This window comes from Salvelinus sp. IW2-2015, unplaced genomic scaffold, assembly GCF_002910315.2.
Source record: "Salvelinus sp. IW2-2015 unplaced genomic scaffold, ASM291031v2 Un_scaffold2095, whole genome shotgun sequence".
Taxonomy (NCBI): domain Eukaryota; kingdom Metazoa; phylum Chordata; class Actinopteri; order Salmoniformes; family Salmonidae; genus Salvelinus; species Salvelinus sp. IW2-2015.
Window position 1 is genome coordinate 30,475 of NW_019943434.1, and position 22,979 is coordinate 53,453.

General features: G+C 42.2%; 1 long non-coding RNA gene across 2 annotated transcripts; it reads left to right on the forward strand.

The window, feature by feature from the left end:
* The first annotated feature begins 299 nt into the window (after nucleotides 1-299).
* On the forward strand, nucleotides 300-22,649 carry LOC112072942 (uncharacterized). Of its 2 annotated transcripts, XR_002894425.2 has the most exons (6): nucleotides 329-618; nucleotides 9,597-9,932; nucleotides 12,249-12,331; nucleotides 12,734-12,909; nucleotides 13,012-13,134; nucleotides 22,581-22,649. It is a non-coding gene; the product is annotated as an uncharacterized lncRNA (long non-coding RNA). The 2 variants fall into 2 exon arrangements; XR_002894424.2 differs by having other exon boundaries at nucleotides 300-618; nucleotides 12,249-12,909.
* Nucleotides 22,650-22,979: the final 330 nt, after the last annotated feature.

A 22,979-nucleotide genomic window follows, 5' to 3' on the forward strand; every position in this document is an offset into this window, starting at 1 on the left:
CCTGGGGGGTGGATGGGGAATCCAGGAGTCAGGTTAAACGTGACAATTCATCATTGTCTGTCAAATGTTCAACTTAAGACAGCTATTTTCTATTGCATTCACACAAAGTCTGCACAAAGGCCAACAAAAGCACGTGTTTTTTTTGACTGACAATCATCCCTCTGTCCGTCATCCGTCAACGGATGACTCCATAATTTTGAGACACAATATAAGAGTAGAATCTTCTAGAAGCTTTGGGAGGAGAATCTATTATGCTTTACGTTACTGTCTGTTATTTTCCTGGATTGACTTGATCTAATAAAGCTATTTTGTTTGACATCAAATCTAAACTAAATCAAAATGACCCCCACTCTACCCAGGGCTCCATGTTGATTTGACCCCTGACCTAGTTGTGGATGGCGAGAGGGCCGTCCTGACCTGTGGCTCCTGCTTCATGAGCGAGAATCCCACCTACAACTGGTACAGGGACACAACCCTTGACCTATACCAACAAGGTCAAGGTTATGGCCAACTACCTGGAACTAGACCCGGTAGGCAGGGAGGATGCAGGCAGCTACTCCTGTGCGGTGAGCGGCAGAGAGGATTCCCCTGGTCTGGCAGTGATCCTCGTAGTTGGATGTGAGTAGAGTGCTTAGAGAGGATGTTAGAAATGTATGAATTTCATCTGTTTATGTCACTAGCAAATCATCTATTGGTTCTGAGAGTCAGCAACCCAAATATGGCTTTGTTTACTGACACATCTTAGCATTAGCTTGAAAAACAACAAAGGGCAGCTAACTTTGATAAACAACTAGAAATAACCATTGATTTTCTGATTCATTAATTTTGGTTATTCAGTCAATTAGACCATGTCATTTTAAGCTTTTTTTCAAAGAAATTAAACATTATTTTAGAATATTTACGCAAGTTAGCTGGCTAACTCATTGACCCTGCTTCGTAGTAACCCCCTCTGGACTGAGCTGAGATAAGGTGGGGCTTGACCTAGCATAGACTTATAGATGACCTGGAGCCATTGGGTTTGGCGACGAATACGAAGCGAGGGCCAGCCAACGAGAGCATACAGTTTGTAGTGGTGGGTAGTATATGGAGCTTTGGTGACAAAACGGATGGCACTGTGATAGATACATCCAATTTGCTGAGTAGAGTGTTGGAGGATATTTTGTAAATGACATCGCCGAAGTCAAGGAATGGTAGGATAGTCAGTTTTACTAGGGTGTGTTTGGCAGCATGCGTGAAGGATGCTTTGTTGCGAAATAAGAAAGAGATCTGCGTCAGTTCAAATCTGGCATCAGGACAAAATGTGATTCATAGTCACCGAATATATTTTAAGTATTTTAATTAAACTCAAACGATAAATGGTAAATGCAATTTTCGTATATACGGGTTCACTGTATCTCCGCGCAGGGTAGATCAGAGAACTGTGGAATGTACTCAAATAGTAGTTTTTATACTATAATAGTAGTTTTTATACTATACTATACTATGACCAATTTACCCCTTTTAACAAAGAGCACCTTCTATCTACCAAAATATACTATAGTGTACCTTAGTAGCGCTTCCCTTCCTCCTCTTTCTATTTGCTGAGTAGAGTGTTGGAGGCTATTTTGTAAATGACATCGCCGAAGTCAAGGAATGGAAGGATAGTCAGTTTTACTAGGGTGTGTTTGGCAGCATGAGTGAAGGATGCTTTGTTGCAATATAGGAAGCCGATTCTAGATTTAATTTTGGATTGGAGATGTTTGATGTGAGTCTGGAAGGAGAGTTTACAGTCTAACCAGACACCTAGGTATTTGTAGTTGTCCACATATTCTAAGTCAGAGCCGTCCAGAGTAGTGATGTTGGACAGGCGGGCAGGTGTGGGCAGCGATCGGTTGAAGAGCATGCATTTAGTTTTACTAGCGTTTAAGAGCAGTTGGAGGCCACGTGTTGTATGGCATTGAAGCTTGTCTGGAGGTTTGTTAACACAGTGTCCAAAGAAGTGCCAGAAGTATACAGAATGGTGTCGTCTGCGTAGAGATGGATCAGAGAATCACGAGCAGCAAGAGCAACATCATTGGTGTATACAGAAGAGTCGGCCCGAGAATTGAACCCTGTGGCACCTCCATAGAGACTGCCAGAGGTCCGGACAACAGGCCCTCTGAACTCTATCTGAGAAGTAGTTGGTGAACCAGGCGAGGCAGTCATTTGAGAAACCAAGGCTGTTGAGTCTGCTGATAAGAATGTGGTGATTGACAGAGTCGAAAGCCTTGGCCAGGTCGATGAATACGGCTGCACAGTAATGTCTCTTATCGATGGCAGTTATGATATCGTTTAGGACCTTGAGCGTGGCTGAGGTGCACCCATGACCCGCTCGGAAACCAGATTGCAAAGCGGAGAAGGTACGGTGGGATTCGAAATGGTCGGTGATCTGTTTGTTAACTTGTCTTTTGAAGACTTTAGAAAGGCAGGGTAGGATAGATATAGGTCTGTAGCAGTTTGTGTCTAGAGTGTCTCCCCCTTTGAAGAGGGGGATGACTGCGGCAGATTTGACATTTTTAGGGATCTCAGACATATGAAAGAGAGGTTGAACAGGCTAGTAATAGGGGTTGCAACAATTGCAGTGGATCATTTCAGAAAGAGAGGGTCCAGATTGTCTAGCCCAGCTGATTTGTAGGGGTGCAGATTTTGCAGCTCTTTCAGAACATCAGCTATCTGGATTTGGGTGAAGGGGAAATGAGGGAGGCTTGGGCAAGTTGCTGTGGGGGGTGCAGAGCTATTGACCAGGGTAGGGGTAGCCAGGTGGAAAGCATGGCCAGCCATAGAAAAATGCTTATTGAAATTAGCGATTATCGTAGATTTATCGGTGGTGACAGTGTTTCCTATCCTCAGTGCAGTGGGCAGCTGGGAGGAGGTGCTCTTATTCTCCATGGACTTTACAGTGTCCCAGAACTTTTTTGAGTTAGTACTACAGGATACAAATTTCTGTTTGAAAAAGCTAGCCTTCATGACTAATGATCATGAGAACTCACTTCAATTTAGCTAACATTTCCTAGTCTAATTGAAACCAAATATCCAAACGGAGATTCCGTGAAAACAAAAATCTGACAATAATTGATTAATCAAGAGTTCCCACAATTGTCTCAAAGCAGCGCGATGACGCTGTCCCAATCAAAACGGTGCTGGAATTATCAGTTGACCACATGGTAATTGCTTTACATTTCTTATAACCAGTTATGTAAATAAGGGTGGCTAACCGGCCTAACTAATCACAATGAGAGCACATGGAGTTAACCAGCCACCGCATGAGAAATACAATCCAACATTTCAGCACAATCATCCTAAATTGTTATAAATAATAATAATAATGTTTTTGGTATAACAGTAGCCTGACAATATCATGCTATTATATTCGATTTGTTATGTTGAATCCTAATTAATCATCTAGTGATCTTGCGAGACATGGCACCATTCTGAGAAGTTTGGAGCGTCGCTCTGCTGTGCACCCGCAGCACCACAATCCTAATGATAACAGTCGGAAGACTTCGGGAGTTTCATGTAACCACAGCTCTATGAACTAAGAGGCGCYTTCAGTAATAACAATTTAAAAACATGAATATATATTTGTTTTATATTTGTTTTTACACCGTTGCAGGAACGAAAAGATTCGGGGCTGACGCAAACTTATTCGTGGCTAAAGCCCTGAAAGCCAGGTCCTGGTGATGTCCATGCTACAGCAATAGACATTTGTTGTCCAAGCATTTTCTCCGCGATTGTATTTTTAAATYTTGCGATATGCCTGGCTGGATCTCTCTGCTTTTCACTGACAGACGCAACTCAACAATCATCTATTTGTSATTTGCAGCGAGCGCTTCCCAAATTGCGCGCCCTGCCGGCTGAAGGCTATGAGATTTAAAACAATCCACTTTTTTAAAAGAAGCTAATGATCCTCTGCGGCCAAATCATGCTTTTTGGTGGAGTAGTTAATTTTGAATGATTTCAATTATTTATGTATCGACACGAGTAAGCTAATTAGGCTATATCATTTAGGCAATAGCCAATAGCCGGAATTGATGCGTCCACTGTTGTCCACCCGTTCCTCGGTCTCCGTCACTCATCTCCACCTTGTCAGTGATCGTCTCCGTCACTCATCTCCACCTTGTCCGTGATCGTCTCCGTCACTCATCTCCACCTTGTCCGTGATCGTCTCCGTCACTCATCTCCGCCTTGTCCGTGATCGTCTCCGCCTTGTCAGTGATCGTCTCCGTCACTCATCTCCGCCTTGACAAAATGTATGTGTTCTCCTCAAACCACTACGCAATTTGGAGCGTATACCTCCCGGCTTCCAGTCAAGTCGCTAATTGTTCATGCGGCTGACATGCCGTAATGTTATTTCATGGTGTAATAGCCTATCGAAGTTTGGAAATGTATTCATTGTGAACGGCTCACGTTTTACCAGTACCACATACCCGCACTATTTATTTTGCCGTGACACCATACCATATTCTACCCAAATCCTGAATGCCAAGGCTCTCATGAAGTGTTTGATTTTACATGTTGTCTGTGTTAAACATGAACTATATAATGTACTGCTTATCAATGGTGTAAAGTACTTTCAAATATTTTTTCTTAACTTACGTACTGGCGACCAGGTTTTTTTGCCTTTAGCCGTACCCTCATCCTACTCCTCCTCTGTTCCTCTGGGGATTATGAAATACATTTTCTAAATAGGATCAAATGTTTTATGTATGTATGGTTATGAATATAGCTAGGATTTTTTTTATGTTGGTGAGGTAATATCTTTAAATAAAATGCAGCTATAGCAGATGAGGAAAATAAAACATTTGATCCTATTTAGAAAATGTATTTCATAATCCCCAGAGGAACAGAGGAGGAGTAGGATGAGGGTACGGCTAAAGGCAAAAAAACCTGGTCGCCAGTATGATGACTAAAACGTTTATTTAGCTGTATTTGACTCTGGTGACAATAAAACAGTTATTGAAATTGTTGAGAGGTAAGGTCTTTCTGGTTTCATTCTATAAAATGTCCATTAGTGTTTGTAGTCTTGAGAATGTTGACCTGATAGGCCTAGATGAAGTTCCTTGTATTTTAATTATAGGCTGTAATTACATACAGACTATCATTATAATAATACATAATAATAATATTTATAATAATAATGATAATCACAATAATAATACATTAGCATTCTTAATGTTCCACAAAAATAAAGAATGTTTTAATACATTTCATTTGTATTAATAATAGTAGTTTATCATTAAAATATTGAAATTACTCATATACTCTCTCATGTATCCTTTTTTACAATAAATAAGTAAGTGTCCCGCTTTTCCAACCAAGGTGTCCCAATTTGCCCTTATCGACTTAAAAAATGTGGTCTCCGCACAATTTGTGTTTGAAGAATCATTCAACCGGTGTTTAATATTTATATATTTATACATTTTTATTTTGTTTCGTGTAGTAAAGATTTTAAGCTATTTAGAATAGTATCATATTGGGGGTTAAGACAATGGGATGATTCTGTAAGGTGTTTCGGAAAACGAATTTTCATCGCTATGTTCTCTTCCATGCGCTGTGCTCTCCCCAAGGCCTAATAAATTAATCAACACTTCTTCTTATTAATTACATCCCCTGGTGGTCAGTAACCCCATATGAGGTTATTCTGTGGGTAGGCCTACTGTAACAACAATATTTAAAATCATATATCAGAATGTAGCCTAGCAAACAATTACGAGAATCAATTCAGTAAGTCAATGAAGCCGATATTGGTTTCAGCTATATACACTGCTCAAAAAAATAAAGGGAACACTTAAACAACACAATGTAACTCCAAGTCAATCACACTTCTGTGAAATCAAACTGTCCACTTAGGAAGCAACACTGATTGACAATAAATGTCACATGCTGTTGTGCAAATGGAATAGACAAAAGGTGGAAATTATAGGCAATTAGCAAGACACCCTCAATAAAGGAGTGAATTGCAGGTGGTGACCACAGACCACTTCTCAGTTCCTATGCTTCCTGGCTGATGTTTTGGTCACTTTTGAATGCTGGCGGTGCTCTCACTCTAGTGGTAGCATGAGACCGAGTCTACAACCCACACAAGTGGCTCAGGTAGTGCAGCTCATCCAGGATGGCACATCAATGCGAGCTGTGGCAAGAAGGTTTGCTYTGTCTGTCAGCGTAGTGTCCAGAGCATGGAGGCGCTACCAGGAGACAGGCCAGTACATCAGGAGACGTGGAGGAGGCCGTAGGAGGGCAACAACCCAGCAGCAGGACCGCAACCTCCGCCTTTGTGCAAGGAGGAGTACTGCCAGAGCCCTGCAAAATGACCTCCAGCAGGCCACAAATGTGCATAATAATTAACTCTGATTTACTACCCCAAGATATTCCTGCACAACGTCTATTTGCGCCCCTACTGGATGGAAAGTACAAATGTAATGTCACTTATAAATGTAGATCATTCAAACACCCCCAAACAGGGAAACAGAACCCAATCAAAGGTGTTATCACGTGCTCCACTAAGGCAGTTATTTATCTTATAACTTGTCCTTTTGGTAAAAATTATGTGGGTAAACAAAGCGCAAATTAAAAGTACGTATCTCAGAGCATCGTAGCACCATTAGGTGCAAAAACTCGACTTACCCAGTTGCGGACCACTTTGTGGAGGCAGGCCCCTCGATTTCGTCTCTGCGTTATATTGGCATCGAACATGTCACCCTCCCTAGGAGAGGGGGTGACTTCGATCATTTATTGTTAAAACGAGAGGCTGCCTGGATCTTTAACTTAAAGACCCTTGCTCCCTTCGGTCTCAACGTAGACTTTGATCTGAAGACATTATTGTGATTTTGCCATTGTAAATGTTTGTGGGCCTATGGAGGCAGATTGTATCTATGATCGTACGCTATCCATTTATGTTTTTTGTATGTATGTTTTTGTATGCTATTTTAATATATGAGAATAAACCAGTGATATCAGGCCACACCCGGCCATGATTACAGACACCGGTGTGTGTCTATTGACACTATATAAATGAGTCACCTCGCAGTGTTTGTCATTGTACCCTGAAGACAGCTTGTCTGTCGAAACGTTGGACATGAAACCTGTTTAATCCTTTCTGATTCTTGACAGATTTGTCAAATTGTGTGACACACAAAAAAAAGCTTTTTCTTTCCATGCATTTATGTCAGTGTTTGTTGCCTGGTGAGGGGAAAACCATTCAGACAAATGACGTGCCCTCCTAAAACTGGTTATAATTCCAGTTCTGTTAGTGATATTAAGATTCTAACACAGACAGTGTGTTTTATATAGACTTATTGTTAGGAAAAGTCAAGGACTGAGTGGAGCATGACTTTAAATGGCAGAGTAATAAATAAATACAAATCATTGTGGCTGCTTTAGCGGTTCTAGTGTTAATTATTTTGTAAATATTTCGAAAACATTTCACTTTGATATTATGCGATATCATCTGCAGGCCAGTGACAAAGAAATCTACATTTAATCCARTTACAATTTTAGTCTAACACAACTCAAAAGACACTAACACATCTGAGCTATCTTTGTTGCAAGTACATGGTAACAACACTGCTCTGGCTAGTATCGCTGCTCTTTATTAAGCATCGGCCTCAAGGCCTTCGTCAGAGCTTTAGTGAGTGTTTTTAATCGGCACCCTTATGTAGACATTGCTCCACCCATATCCGTTCAATGCATCGAATGGGGTTGGAGTCGAGGGAAAATAAGCAAGCATTACCAAATATAACAAGTGGTGGAAAATCTACCCAATTGTCATACTTGAGAGTAAAGATACCTTAATAAAAAATGACTCAAGTAAAAGTGAGTCACCCAGTAAAATACTAATTGAGTAAAAGTCAAAGTATTTGGTTTTAAAAATACTTAAGTATCAAAAGTAAATGTAATTGCTAAAATATATTTAAGTATCAAAATTCCTTATATTAAGCAAAGCAGATGGCGCCATTTTTCTTGTTTTTAAAATTTGCAGAAAGCAAAGGGCACACTCCAACACTCAGACATAATTTACAAATGAAGCACGTGTGTTTAGTCCGCCAGAGGCAGTAGGGATGACCAGGGACATTCATTCTCTTGATACGCACGTGAATTGGACCCTTTTCCTGCCAGGGAAAATGTATGGAGTAAAAAGTAAACTATTTTCTTTAGGAATGTAGAAGAAGAAAAAAAGTTGTCAAAAATGTAAAGTACAGATACCCCCAAAAAACTACTAGAGTACACATTTTAAAGTATTTTTACTGAAGTACCACTGTATAACAATGTGCATTTCATAAGTATTCTAATACAATGTGTACATAAGGTATTAAACAGGTCTGTAAAGCCACAATGAGAACAACGACCTATCAAGTAAGTTTTCATAAATCATTGGGTACAGTGCAATAAGCGTCAGAGTAGGCTGGAGGGGTGGCATTAGTTCATGTTCACATTTACAACATAACATGTATGGGCATCTCATCATTAAGACCTTTTGGGAATAATGTCTTGAGGGTGAAAATCCCAAAACATTTGTATTATTTATATCACCTCCTCTGTCTGATATCTTAACTTTCTATATGCCACAAAATCTAAAGGTAGAAATGTCACGATTTTGGTCATTAAAATGCACTGCGACTCCCTGTCGTTTCTCCTGATTGGACGTTCATGTTAACTTATTCTCTGTTTAAGAGAACGACAGGTTTTACCTACATAACACAGCCCACGTGGACATTTAATGACGTAGATAACATGGGTGGTGGAGCACGTAACAATGTAATTTATTTGGTACCGTTTTCCTGTATGTGAATGGCAGAAATATTTTACAGCATTTACAGCTACCATCCTGAAGAGGGCGTAAAAGAGCCCGGATCATTTTCTTTTGTTGCTGGCAGGGCTTTAGACAGATACTCCCCCGCACCTCTCTGTAGTGTTGAGAATGTTAGTTTGTCAGTTAACCTCTTTTTGTTCATGTGGTTTTAACATTCCATTGTATATAGTGACCATCTTCAGTATCAATTAATTTATGATGGAATTACAATTCAGCATCCTGATGTGTGACCTGTTTCAGGGTATCTGGGTCAGGACAACGGGAGTGTGACTTACACCCCCAGGAGAGTCTGCTCCTTAGAGGGCTCTTCTGTGACCATCCCCTGCTCTTCTTCCACGCTGAGAATCACAGACCTGAGAGAGAGCGATTCAGGCACCTACAGCTTCCTGTTTGGGACTGACGTCACTTCTGGGGGGTGGAGTGGGGAATCCAGGGGCCATGTTAAATGTGACAGGTAAATCAACCGAATTAATTKATCCACGTGAATACAGATAAAATCGTATTATCCATTCATCATTGTCCATTTTTCTCCGTCAAATGTTCAACTTAAGGCAGCTATTTTTGCACGAGTTGCATTCGCACAAAGACCAACAAAAGCACGGATTACTCCGTAATTTTAAGACACAATAAAAGAGGAGAATCTTCTAGAAGCTTTGGGAGGAGAATCTATTAAGRTTTATGTTATTTTACTGGATTGACTTGATCTAATAAAGCTATTTTGTTTGAAATAAAATCAAAACTAAATCAAAATGACCCCCACTCTACCCAGGGCTCCATGTTGATTTGACCCCTGACCTAGTTGTGGATGGCGAGAGGGCCGTCCTGACCTGTGGCTCCTGCTTCATGAGCGAGAATCCCACCTACAACTGGTACAGGGACACAACCRTTGACCTATACCAACAAGGTCAAGGTTATGGCCAACTACCTGGAACTAGACCCGGTAGGCAGGGAGGATGCAGGCAGCTACTCCTGTGCGGTNCTGTGCGGTGAGCGGCAGAGAGGATTCCCCTGGTCCGGCAGTGATCAGCAATGAGGACAGCGGGCAGTACTTCTGTAAGGCTGAGAATCAATAAGGACCACTTGACTCATCATCTCAGTATAGCAGGTAAGATATCCATTTAATTAAGGCAGAATAGACCGGCCATATTGTCGGTCTGGCAAATGTCAGATGGGCTGGTTTATATTTCTCCTAATGGGCTGGTCTAAATGATCATTATTTGGTCAGTAATAGACGCCTTCAGGAAAGAACTCACTTCAATTTAGCTAACATTTCCCAGTCTAATTGTAACCAAATATCCAAACGGAGATTCCGTGAAAACAAAAATCTGACATTGATTGATTAATCAAGAGTTCCCGTAATTGTCTCCAAACAGCGCGATGACGCTGTCCCAATCAAAACGGTGCTGGAATTATCAGTTGACCACATGGCAATTGCTTTACATTTATTATAACCAGTTATGGTGGTATTTTTTAGGTTGTCTACCGTAGCACCATTGTTTTAAAATTATTATTAAGACATCATTTCTAAATGAAAGTTGATACCAACATGAAGCCTTTTGTATAAAATAATTTTAGAATGTAGGCTACTACATACAACGCATCATCCAAATTGCACGATTGCTTACACATACTGTAAGTGGCTAAAGGAAAATGTTATCTTTTTAAAATCCTAAAACACCACTTATTATAAATTAGGTCATTATCACTGTCAATCCCGAATGATAATTCTACACGTTTTAAAGGTATAACGTCCATGCTACATGCAGTCAACCATTTGATCCCAATCAGTTTCATGGGAATATGTATTTCGTTCTTCTTGAGTGATGTAAATAAGGGTGGCTAACCGGACTAACTAATCACAATGAGAGCACATGGAGTTAACCAGCCACCGCATGAGAAATACAATCCAACATTTCAGCACAATCATCCTAAATTGTTATAAATAATAATAATAATGTTTTTGGTATAACAGTAGCCTGACAATATCATGCTATTATATTCGATTTGTTATGTTGAATCCTAATTAATCATCTAGTGATCTTGCGAGACATGGCACCATTCTGAGAAGTTTGGAGCGTCGCTCTGCTGTGCACCCGCAGCACCACAATCCTAATGATAACAGTCGGAAGACTTCGGGAGTTTCATGTAACCACAGCTCTATGAACTAAGAGGCGCGTTCAGTAATAACAATTTAAAAACATGAATATATATTTGTTTTATATTTGTTTTTACACCGTTGCAGGAACGAAAAGATTCGGGGCTGACGCAAACTTATTCGTGGCTAAAGCCCTGAAAGCCAGGTCCTGGTGATGTCCATGCTACAGCAATAGACATTTGTTGTCCAAGCATTTTCTCCGCGATTGTATTTTTAAATGTTGCGATATGCCTGGCTGGATCTCTCTGCTTTTCACTGACAGACGCAACTCAACAATCATCTATTTGTGATTTGCAGCGAGCGCTTCCCAAATTGCGCGCCCTGCCGGCTTAAGGCTATGAGATTTAAAACAATCCACCGCTTTTAAAAAAAAGAAGCTAATGATCCTCTGCGGCCAAATCATGCTTTCTGGCGTAGTAGTTAATTTCGAATGATTTGAATTATTTATGTATCGACACGAGTAAGCTAATTAGGCTATATCATTTAGGCTAACTGCGCACATTCATCCACTCACAAAATAATTTCAGCATCCAAACCCCGACTGTGCACCCAAAATTTGATGAATTGAAATCGACATCTGTTACAAAACACCTATGTGTATTGTCATGACATTCTGCGATTGTCATTAGGTTTACACTTGTAGCATGAATTGATGCGTCCACTGTTGTCCACCCGTGCCTCGGTCTCGGCCACTCATCTCCGCCTTGTCCGTGATTCTCGGCCACTCATCTCCACCTTGACAAAATGTATGTGTTCTCCTCAAACCACAACGCATTTTGGAGGGTATACCTCCCGGTTTCCAGTCAAGTCGTACATTTTCTTTAACTGACAGTTAATGAACATAAACAGGTTTAGCATCTCCTGGCTTCAACACATCTTACTGACGCAGACCTTTAAAAAAAAACTAATCCATTTGATATAGCTCACACCATCACAATCACACCATCACAATCAATCTTTTACTTATTTTAGGCAGGTCTAAAGAAACATGATATGAAGAAAATGTAGCCTATGTCAGAACAACAGAATATCATATTCTGAGTTGTCCTTATGTTAGGCCCTGATCTGGCTATGCTATATGGCTGTGGGCTACTCTGCTTGCTCTTTGTTGTGCATTTTCGAATTCATGCATTTTACAATATTGTCACGCTATAATCTCAATTTAATCTGGTCTTTACGTATAGCCTACATGTGTATATACTTTCGATTTAGAATGCACGAAAAAAACAAGCTTGTTGCACAACGGTGATGTGCCTCCACTTTCAGAGGGAGCGGTTCTTTCTTGATTGCACTTCCTCCGCTGTCGCACACTCACCATCTTTCACACCACAGTCAATTTATCATAGAAGGTAAGGATCTTCCCTTAATAATTACAATAGATTAGTTTTGAGGTAATATTTGGAGTAAATCTTTGTTGAACCTATTTCTGGTGGAACATAAATTCAAGTGTACTTGACAATTTATCAAACTGGAATGGATTTGAAATACTTTAAAGCATCAAAGATAGATTCAGGAAAATGTCATACTCTAAAATGGTGTATGAAGATACCTAGTGCTTTGTCACATTTGGCATTTCACCCTACAGCAGAAATGTCACCCTTTATACACCATTTATAAAGTATGAAATATGCTTAGATGATTTGTGAAGCGCTTATGAAGGCTTTATGTACACTATATAAAACCTTTAAGATTTTTACTTTGTTTAAAGTGAGACCAAAATATGTTCTCATGAGTTCACTCATGTTCCATAGATTGAGACTTGAGAGAAAGAAATGGGGTGCATTTGCTGCAAAGAGATGAGAGAAGATGGGTACACTACACTCTCCAAAGAGAGAAGTTTGTCTTGTGGAAGAAAAAAGGGGGACACTGAAGGGAGGATAGCAGAGGACAACCGTGTCATCGGTGGAGAAACGACCTGTCAACTAAGGTGAGACCGATTAAATGTTTGAGGTCAGAGTTTTACCTTGTAATACCAGGGTGAGGACACAGAGTTACCTCTATCTCCCTCTGTCTCTCTCCCCCTGCACAGACCAACCTACAATCCCCAGCCTACCATCACAGCGCAGGGTGAAAGCATTGTAACTGCCCTAGAGATCCAGTCCACAGTAGGAGGTGACATCAACATCAACATTTTGCCATTTTCAGAACAAAGGTACAAGTTTATAACTCTTCCACTTTCTATAAATAGCTGTGATGAAAAAGTATTGGGGCGGCAGAAAGCCTAGTGGTTAGAGCGTAGGGCCAGTAACTGAAAGGGATGTGGATCGAATTCCCGAGCTGACAAGGTAACAGAAAATCTGTCGTTCTGAGCATGTCAGTTAACACATTGTTCCTAGGCCGTCATTGCAAATAAGAATTTGTTCTTAACTGACTTGCCCAGTTAAATAAAACATTGCAGACTGATCAAGCCATCAGCAGCGCAGGAGGAAACCTCCACACCAAACTAATAGTTTCCTGTGTGGTGTGAAAGAGAAGTTGCTGTTAAACCCTCTCAATTGAAGGGTCTCTCTCTTAATCAATTCAAAGGGTATGGGAAACATCAAAAAGAAAGGAGGACCAAGGCACTCTTCATATAATTAATTAAAATGCCTTTATTAGTATGACATGTTCAATACAAACAAAGTTGTTTAAAAACCGACGTGTTTCGGCTGCATGGCCTTCGTCAGGGAGTATGTATGGGAAACATGTTTACAATGCCAAAGCAAGTGAAATAGATAAAAGAAAAATAAACAATGAAAATGAAGAGTAAACATTACTCACACACGTTCCAAAAGAATAAAGACATTTCAAATGTCATATTATGTCTATATAGAGTGTTGAAACAATGTGCAAAAGGGAAAATAAATTAACATAAATATGGGTTGTATTTACAATGGTGTTTGTTCTTCACTGGTTGCCCTTTTCTTGTGGCAACAGGTCACAAATCTTGCTGCTGTGATGGAACACTGTGGAATTTCTCCCAGTAGATATGGGAGTTTATCAAAATTTGATTTATTTTCGAATTCTTTGTGGGTCTGTGTAATCTGAGGGAAACATGTGTCTCTAATATGGTCATACATTTGGCAGGAGGTTAGGAAGTGCAGCTCAGTTTCCACCTCATTTTGTGGGCAGCGTGCACATGGCCTGTCTTCTCTTGAGCCGGGAGTGCCTTTGGTCACATACACATGGTTAGCAGATATTAATGCAAGTGTAGAGAAATTCTTGTGCTTCTAGTTCCAACAGTGCAGTAATATCTAACAATTCCCAACAACTACCTAATACACACATCTAAAGGAGTGAATGAGAATATGTACATATGAGTATATGGATGAGCGATGGCCAAGTGGCATAGGCAAGGTGCAGTAGATGGTATAGAGTACACTATATACATGTGATATGAGTAATGTAGGATATGTAAACAATATTAAAGTGGCATTATTTAAAGTGACTAGTGATCCATTTATTAACGTGGCCAGTGATTTGGGTCTGATGATGACAGATGTGAGTGCTACAGGCGGTAGTCATTTAGTTCGGTTATCTTTGCCTTCTTGGGTACAGGAACAATGGTAGCCATCTTGAAGCATATGGGAACAACAGACTGGGATAGGGAGCGATTAAATATGTCTGTAAACACACCAGCCAGCTGGTCTGCGCATACTCTGAGGACGTGGCTAGGGATGCCGTCTGGGCCAGCAGCCTTGTGAGGATTAACATGTTTAAATGTGTTACTCACATCAGCCACTGTACACAGCTGTGACTACAACTGATGAGAATTCTCTTGGTAGGGAGAATGGCCGGCATTTGATTTTAAGGAATTCTAGGTTGGGTGAGCAGAAGGACTTGAGTTCCTGTGTGTTATGATCACACCATGAGTTGTTAATCATAAATCATACTACCCCGCCCTTCCGCTTCCCAGAGAGGTGTTTATCTCTGTCGGTGCGATGCATGGAGAAGCCCGGTGGCTGGACCGATTCCGACAACATATCCCAAGAGAGCCATGTTTCAGTGAAACAGAAAATGTTAGTCTCTGATGCTTTTCTGGAAGTCAACCCTTGCTCGAATTTTGTCTACCTTTGTTGTGCAGAGTCGGCACATGGACAAGTGGTCGATGTAGCATACTCGGGAGCGGTGTGCGATGTGGCTGTTTATGAAGCCTGACCAGAAGACCGCTCCGTTGCCCCTTCTGCGTTGCAGTTGGTTTTGTCAGCTGCTGGGATTTGATCCATTGTCCTGGGTGGTGGCCCGAAGAGAGGATCTGCTTCTGGGAAGTCGTATTCCTGGTCATAATGTTGGCAAGTTGACGTTGCTCTTATATCCAATAGTTCCTCCCGGCTGTATGTAATAAGACTTAAGATTTCCTGGGGTAACAATGTAAGAACTAACATAAAAAAACAAAACTGCAGTTCCTAAGAAGACGCGAAGCGAGGCGGCCATCTCTGTCGGCGCCATTACCATTAGCAAGGCTATTCTCAGTCTGTACATACTAAAGATTTCCTTAATTTGGGGTCCGTCACAGTGGTCAGATATTCTGCCACTGTGTACTCTTGGTTTATGGCCAAATAGCATTCTAGTTTGCTCTGTTTTTTTTTTTTTTTTTTTGTAAATTCTTTCCAATGGTCAAGTATTTATTTTTTTTTCTCATGATTTGGTCTAATTGTGTCCTGGGGCTCTGTGGGGTCTGTTGTTTGTGAACAGAGCCCCAACCAGCTTGCTTAGGGTACTCTTCTCCAGGTTCATCTCTCTGTAGGTGTGCTTTGTTATGGAAGGTTTGGAATCACTTCCTTTATGTGTGGTGGTAGAATTACGGCTCTTCTGGATTTTGATATATAGCTATTAGATATTAATAATTAGCTGGTATCGACCTAATCTGCTCTCGCATGCATTATTTGTTTTACATTGTTCACTGGGGATATTTTTTCTAAATTCTGCATGCAGTCTCAATTGTGGTTTGTCCCATTTTGTGAATTCTTGTTGTGATGGACCCCAGACCCCACAACCAGAAAGGGTAATGGGTTCTTATAACTGATCACATCTTTTAGCCAGATCCTAATTGGTATGTTCCTTTTGATGGCATAGAAGGCCCTTCTTGCCTGTCTCTCAGATCGTTCACAGCTTTGTGGAAGTTACTTGTGGCGCTGATGTTTAGGCCGAGGTATGTATAGTTTTATTGTGGCTTTAGGCAGGCAGGTCGGGTCTAGATGGAATTTGTGGTCCGTGGCTGTTATTTTGATGATTATTTTGACATCATTATTTTGCTACTCAATCAATCAATCAATTTTATTTTATATAGCCCTTCGTACATCAGCTAATATCTCGAAGTGCTGTACAGACACCCAGCCTAAAACCCCAAACAGCTAGTAATGCAGGTGTAGAAGCACGTGGCTAGGAAAAACTCCCTAGAAAGGCCAAAACCTAGGAAGAAACCTAGAGAGGAACCCAGGCTATGAGGGGTGGCCAGTCTCCTTCTCGTGCCGGGTGGAATATTATAACAAAGACATATGCCAAGATGTTCAAAAATGTTCATAGGTGACAAGCATGGTCAAATAATAATCAGTGTAATTTTCAGTTGGCTTTCATAGCCGATCATCAAGAGTTGAAAAACAAAACAGTCTGGGACAGGTACGGTTCCATAACCGCAGGCACAGCTGAAACTTGAATAGCAGCAAGGCCAGGCGGACTGGGAGAGGGGACAGCAAGGAGTCACCACGGCGGCAGTCCCGACGCATGGTCCTAGGCCCAGGTCCTCCGAGAGGAAGAAAAGAGAAGGAGAAATTAGGAGAAGCCAAGATTTCAAAATTTCAAAATGACAAGCATGGTCTTAAAATGAATAATCGTCGAATATAAATCTCATATGCTTTTTCATAGCGATCATTAAGAGTTGAAAACAGCAGGTCTGGAGCAGGTAGGGGTTCCATAAACCGCAGGCAGAACAGTTGAAACTGGAATGAGCAGGCACCAGGCGGACTGGGACAGCAAGGAGTCACCACGGCGGTAGTCCCGACGTATGGTCCTAGGGCTCAGGTCCTCCGAGAGAGAAGAGAAAGAGGAAGAAGAAAATTAGAGAGAGCCAAGATTAAGAGATTTCATAAAACAAGCATGGTCAAATAATAATCAGGAATAAATCTCAGTTGGCTTTTCATAGCCGATCATTAAGAGTTGAAAACAGCAGGTCTGGGACAGGTAGGGGTTCCGTAACCACAGCAGAACAGTTGAAACTGGAATAGCAGCAAGGCCAGGCGGACTGGGGAACAGGCAAGGCTGTCATCATGCCCGGTAGTCCTGACGTATGGTCCTAGGGCTCAGGTTCTCAGAGAGAAAGAGAGAACGAGAGAATTAGAGAGAGCATACTTAAAATTCACACAGGACACTGGATAAGACAGGAGAAGTACTCCAGGTAACCAACTGACCCTAGCCCCCGACACAAACTACTGCAGCATAAATACTGGAGCTGAGACAGGGACGGTCAGAGACACTGTGGCCCCATCCGAAGAAACCCCCGGACAGGGCCAAATAGGAAGGATATAACCCCACCCACTTTGCCAAAGCACAGCCCCCGCACCACTAGAGGGTAATCCTCAACCACCAACTTACAATCCTGAGACAAGGCCGAGTATAGCCCACAAAGGTCTCCACCACAGCACAAACCAAGGGGGGGCGCCAACCCAGACAGGAAGATCACGTCAGTAACTCAACCCACTCAAGTGACGCCACCCCTCCTAGGGACGGCATGAAAGAGCACCAGCAAGCCAGTGACTCAGCCCCTGTAACAGGGTTAGAGGCAGAGAATCCCAGTGGAGAGAGGGAACCGGCCTGGCAGAACAGCAAGGGCGGTTCGTTGCTCCAGAGCCTTTCCGTTCACCTTCACACTCCTGGGCCAGGCTACACTCAATCATATGACCTACTGAAGAGATAAGTCTTCAGTAAAGACTTAAAGGTTGAGACCGAGTCTGCGTCTCTCACATGGGTAGGCAGACTGTTCCATAAAAATGGAGATCTATAGGAGAAAGCCCTGCCTCCCGCTGTTTGCTTAGAAAATCTAGGACAATTAGGAGGCCTGCGTCTTGTGACCGTAGCGTACGTATTGGTATGTACGGCAGGACCAACTCGGGAAAGATAGGTAGGAGCAAGCCCAGTAACGCTTTATAGGTTAACAGTAAAACCTTGAAATCAGCCCTGCCTTAACAGGAAGCCAGTGTAGGGAAGCTAGCACTGGAGTAATATGATCAAATTTCTTGGTTCTAGTCAGGATTCTAGCAGCCGTATTTAGCACTAACTGAAGTTTATTTAGTGCTTTATCGGGTAGCCGGAAAGTAGAGCATTGCAGTAGTCTAACCTAGAAGTAACAAATGCATGGATTAATTTTTCTGCATCATTTTTGGACAGAAAATTTCTGATTTAGCAATGTTACGTAGATGGAAAAAAGCTGTCCTTGAAACAGTCTTGATATGTTCGTCAAAAAGAGAGATCAGGGTCAAGAGTAACGCCGAGGTCCTTCACAGTTTTATTTGAGATGACTTTACAACCATCAAGATGAATGTTTCAGATTTAACAGAAATCTCTTTGTTTCTTGGACCTAGAACAAGCATCTCTGTTTGTCCGAGTTTAAAAGTAGAAAGTTTTCAGCCATCCACTTCCTTATGTCTGAAACACAGGCTTCTAGCGAGGGCAATTTTGGGGCTTCACCATTTTCATTGAAAATGTACAGCTGTGTGTCATCCGCATAGCAGTGAAAGTTAACATTATGTTTTCGAAAACATCCCCAAGAGGTAAAATATATAGTGAAAACAATAGTGGTCCTAAAACGGAACCTTGAGGAACACCGAAATGTACAGTTGATTTGTCAGAGAGACAGACCATTCACAGAAACAAACTGATATCTTTCCGACAGGTAAGATCTAAACCAGGCCAGAACGTCCGTGTAGACAATTTGGTTTTCCAGTCTCTCCAAAAGAATGTGGTGATCGATGGTGTCAAAGGCAGCACTAAGGTCTAGTAGCACGAGGACAGATGCAGAGCCTCGGTCTGACGCCATTAAAAGGTCATTTACCACCTTCACAAGTGCAGTCTCAGTGCTATGATGGGGTCTAAAACCAGACTGAAGCATTTCGTATACATTATTTGTCTTCAGAAAGGCAGTGAGTTCTGCGCAACAGCTTTTTCTAAAATCTTTGAAAGGAATGGAAGATTCGATATAGGCCGATAGTTTTTTATATTTTTCCGGGTCAAGGTTTGGCTTTTTCAAGAGAGGCTTTATCACTGCCACTTTTAGTGAGTTTGGTACACATCCGGTGGATAGAGAGCTGTTTATATGTTCAACATAGGAGGGCCAAGCACAGGAAGCAGCTCCTTCAGCAGTTTAGTAGGAATAGGATCCAGGTATGCAGCTTGAAGGTTAGAGGCCATGATTATTTTCATCATTGTGTCAAGAGATATAGTACTAAAACACTAAGTGTCTCTCCCGATCCCAGGCCCTCGCAAGCTGTGCAGATCCAGGACAGCAAGCCCTGGAGGAATACCAGATTCAAAGAGGAGTCCGTAATTTGCTTTCTAATGGTCATGATCTTTTCCTCAAAGAAGTTCATGAATTTATTACTGCTGAAGTGAAAGCCATCCTCTCTTGGGAATGCCTGCTTTTTAGTTAGTTTCGCAACAGTATCAAAAAGAAATTTTGGATTGTTCTTATTTTCCTCGATTAAGTTGGAAAAGTAGGATGAGCGAGCAGCAGTGAGGGCTCTTCGGTACTGCACGGTACTGTCTTTCCAAGCTAGTCGGAAGACTTCCAGTTTGGTGTGGCGCCATTTCCGTTCCAATTTCCTGGAAGCTTGCTTCAAAGCTCGGGTATTTTCTGTATACCAGGGAGCTAATTTCTTATGACAAATGTTTTTCGTTTTTAGGGGTGCAACTGCATCTAGGGTATTGCGCAAGGTAAATTGAGTTCCTCAGTTAGGTGGTTAACTGATTTTTTGTCCTCTGACGTCCTTGGGTAGGCAGAAGGAGTCTGGAAGGGCATCAAGAATTTTGTGTTGTCTGAGAATTTATAGCACGACTTTTGATGCTCCTTGGTTGGGGTCTGAGCAGATTATTTGTTGCGATTGCAAACGTAATAAAATGGTGGTCCGATAGTCCAGGATTATGTGGAAAAACATTAAGATCTACAACATTTATTCCATGGGACAAAACTAGGTCCAGAGTATGACTGTGGCAGTGAGTAGGTCCAGAGACATGTTGGACAAACCACTGAGTCGATAATGGCTCCGAAAGACTTTTGGAGTGGGTCTGTGGACTCTCCATGTGAATATTAAAATCACCAAAAATTAGAATATGATCTGCTATGACTACAAGGTCTGATAGGAATTCAGAAACTCAGAGAGGAACGCTGTATATGGCCAGGAGGCCTGTAAACATAGCTATAAAAAGTGATTGAGTAGGCTGCATAGATTTCATGACTAGAAGCTCAAAAGACGAAAACGCCATTTTTTTTTGTAAATTGAAATTTGCTATCGTAAATGTTAGCAACACCTCCGCCTTTGCGGGATGCACGGGGGATATGGTCACTAGTGTAACCAGGAGGTGAGGCCTCATTTAACACAGTAAATTCATCAGGCTTAAGCCATGTTTCAGTCAGGCCAATCACATCAAGATTATGATCAGTGATTAGTTCATTGACTATGACTGCCTTTGAAGTGAGGGATCTGACATTAAGAACCCTATTTTGAGATGTGAGGTATCACGATCTCTTTCAATGATGGCAGGAATGGAGGAGGTCTTTATCCTAATAAGATTGCTAAGGCAACACCGCCATGTTTAGTTTTGCCCAACCTAGGTCGAGGCACAGACACAGTCCAATGGGTATGGCTGAGCTGACTACACTGACTTGCTATTGGCAGACTCCACTAAGCTGGCAGGTTGGCTAACAGCCTGCTGCCTGGCCTGCACCCTATTTCATTGTGGGCTAGAGGAGTTAGAGCCCTGTCTATGTTGGTAGATAAGATGAGAGCACCCTCCAGCTAGGATGGAGTCCGTCACTCCTCAGCAGGTCAGGCTTGGTCCTGTTTGTGGTGAGTCCCAGAAAGAGGGCAATTATCTACAATATCTATCTTTTGGGAGGGGCAGAAACAGTTTTCAACCAGCGATTGAGTGCTGAGACTCTGCTGTAGAGCTCGTCACTCCCCCTAACTGGGAGGGGGCCAGAGACAATTACTCGATGCCGACACATCTTTCTAGCTGATTTACACGCTGAAGCTATGTTGCACTGGTGACCTCTGACTGTTTCATCCTAACATCGTTGGTGCCGACGTGGATAACAATATCTCTATACTCTCTACACTCGCCAGATTTAGCTTTAGCCAGCACCATCTTTAGATTAGCCTAACGTCGGTAGCCCTGCCCCTGGTAAACAGTGTATGATCGCTGGGTGATTCGCTTTAAGTCTAATACTGCGGGTAATGGAATCGCCAATGACTAGGGTTTCAATTTGTCAGAGCTAATGGTGGGAGCCTTCGGCGTCTCAGACCCCGTAACGGGAGAGTAGAGACAAGAGAAGACTCAGACTCAGACTCCGACTCGCTACATAATGGGGAGAACGGTTGAAAGTTTCTGTCGGCTGAATAAGCGACACCGGTTGAGCATTCCTACAGCGTTTCCCTCCAGAAGCCATGAGAAAGTTGTCCGGCTGCGGGGACTGTGCGGGGGGATTTATACTACTATCTGTACTTACTGGTGGCACAGACGCTGTTTCTTCCTTTCCTACACTGAAATTACCCTTGCCTAACGATTGCGTCTGAAGCTGGGCTTGTAGCACAGCTATTCTCGCCGTAAGGCGATCGTTCTCCTGTATATTATGAGTACAGCGACTGCAATAGAAGACATCATGTTTATGTTACTACTTAGCTTCGGCTGTTGAAGGTGTTGACGAACCATGTCCAGATAAAGCGTCCGGAGTGAAAAAGTTGAATGAGGGAAAAAAGTTGCGAGGGAAAAAAAACTAAAAATATAAACGGTAATTAAAACAAAAACAAAACAAAAAAACGTAAAGTTGTCAGCTAGCAAAGTAAAGTGGCAGCAAAACGCACAGCAACAAAACGCACAGCAACACGTCTGCAAATTCAACAGGAAGTGACGCAACAGATGATGAGATGTGCAAGGGGCAGGGGTAGAGAGCTGGGGGATTGATCTCTTACTGAGATTTACTGTCAGGGCCCAGGTCTGTCAGGGCCCAGGTCTGTCAGGGCCCAGGTCTGTCAGGGCCCAGGTCTGTCAGGGCCCAGGTCTGTCAGGGCCAGGTCTGTCAGGGCCCAGGTCTGTCAGGGCCCAGGTCTGTCAGAATCTGTGCAGAAGATCTAGGTGCTGCTGTAGGCCCTCTTTGGTTGGGGACAGAAGTACCAGATCAGCAGCAAACAGTAGACATTTGACTTCAGATTCTAGCAGGTGAGGCCGGGTGCTGCAGACTGTTCTAGTGCCCGCGGCAATTCGTTGATATATATATGTTGACGTGGGTGGGCTTAAGCTGCCTCCCTGTCTTACCCCCCGGCCCTTTGGAAAGAAATGTATGTGTTTTTTGCCAATTTTAACCGCACACTTGTTTGAGTACATGGATTTTATGTCGCTCTCTCCCTGCAGTGAGGGTCCATGTGACCTGTCCCCAGTATGACGAGACCCAGAGCACATTGGGGAACACTGTCATCCAGCGAATAATCTAATTCGTTTCATGTCATTATATCAAGGAGAGAACATAAACATCAAAAAAAATTCACAAGCTGATTTAAAACCTGTTTAATCCTTTCTCATTCTTGACAGATTTGTCCAAAATTGTCACACAAAAAACCCACTTCTTTCCGTGCGTTATGGCAGTGTTGCTTGTCGATGTTTGGCTTCTGGTGAGGGGAAAACCATTCACGTGGGTCTGTGTAGCAGATATGTTGTGTATTTCAGAGGTCTGTGTGTGGTAATTGTCCAACATGAGTGTGCTGCTAGTACAGACGTTGCACTTTTAGGTGCATTAAAGGATTCCTGCACTGC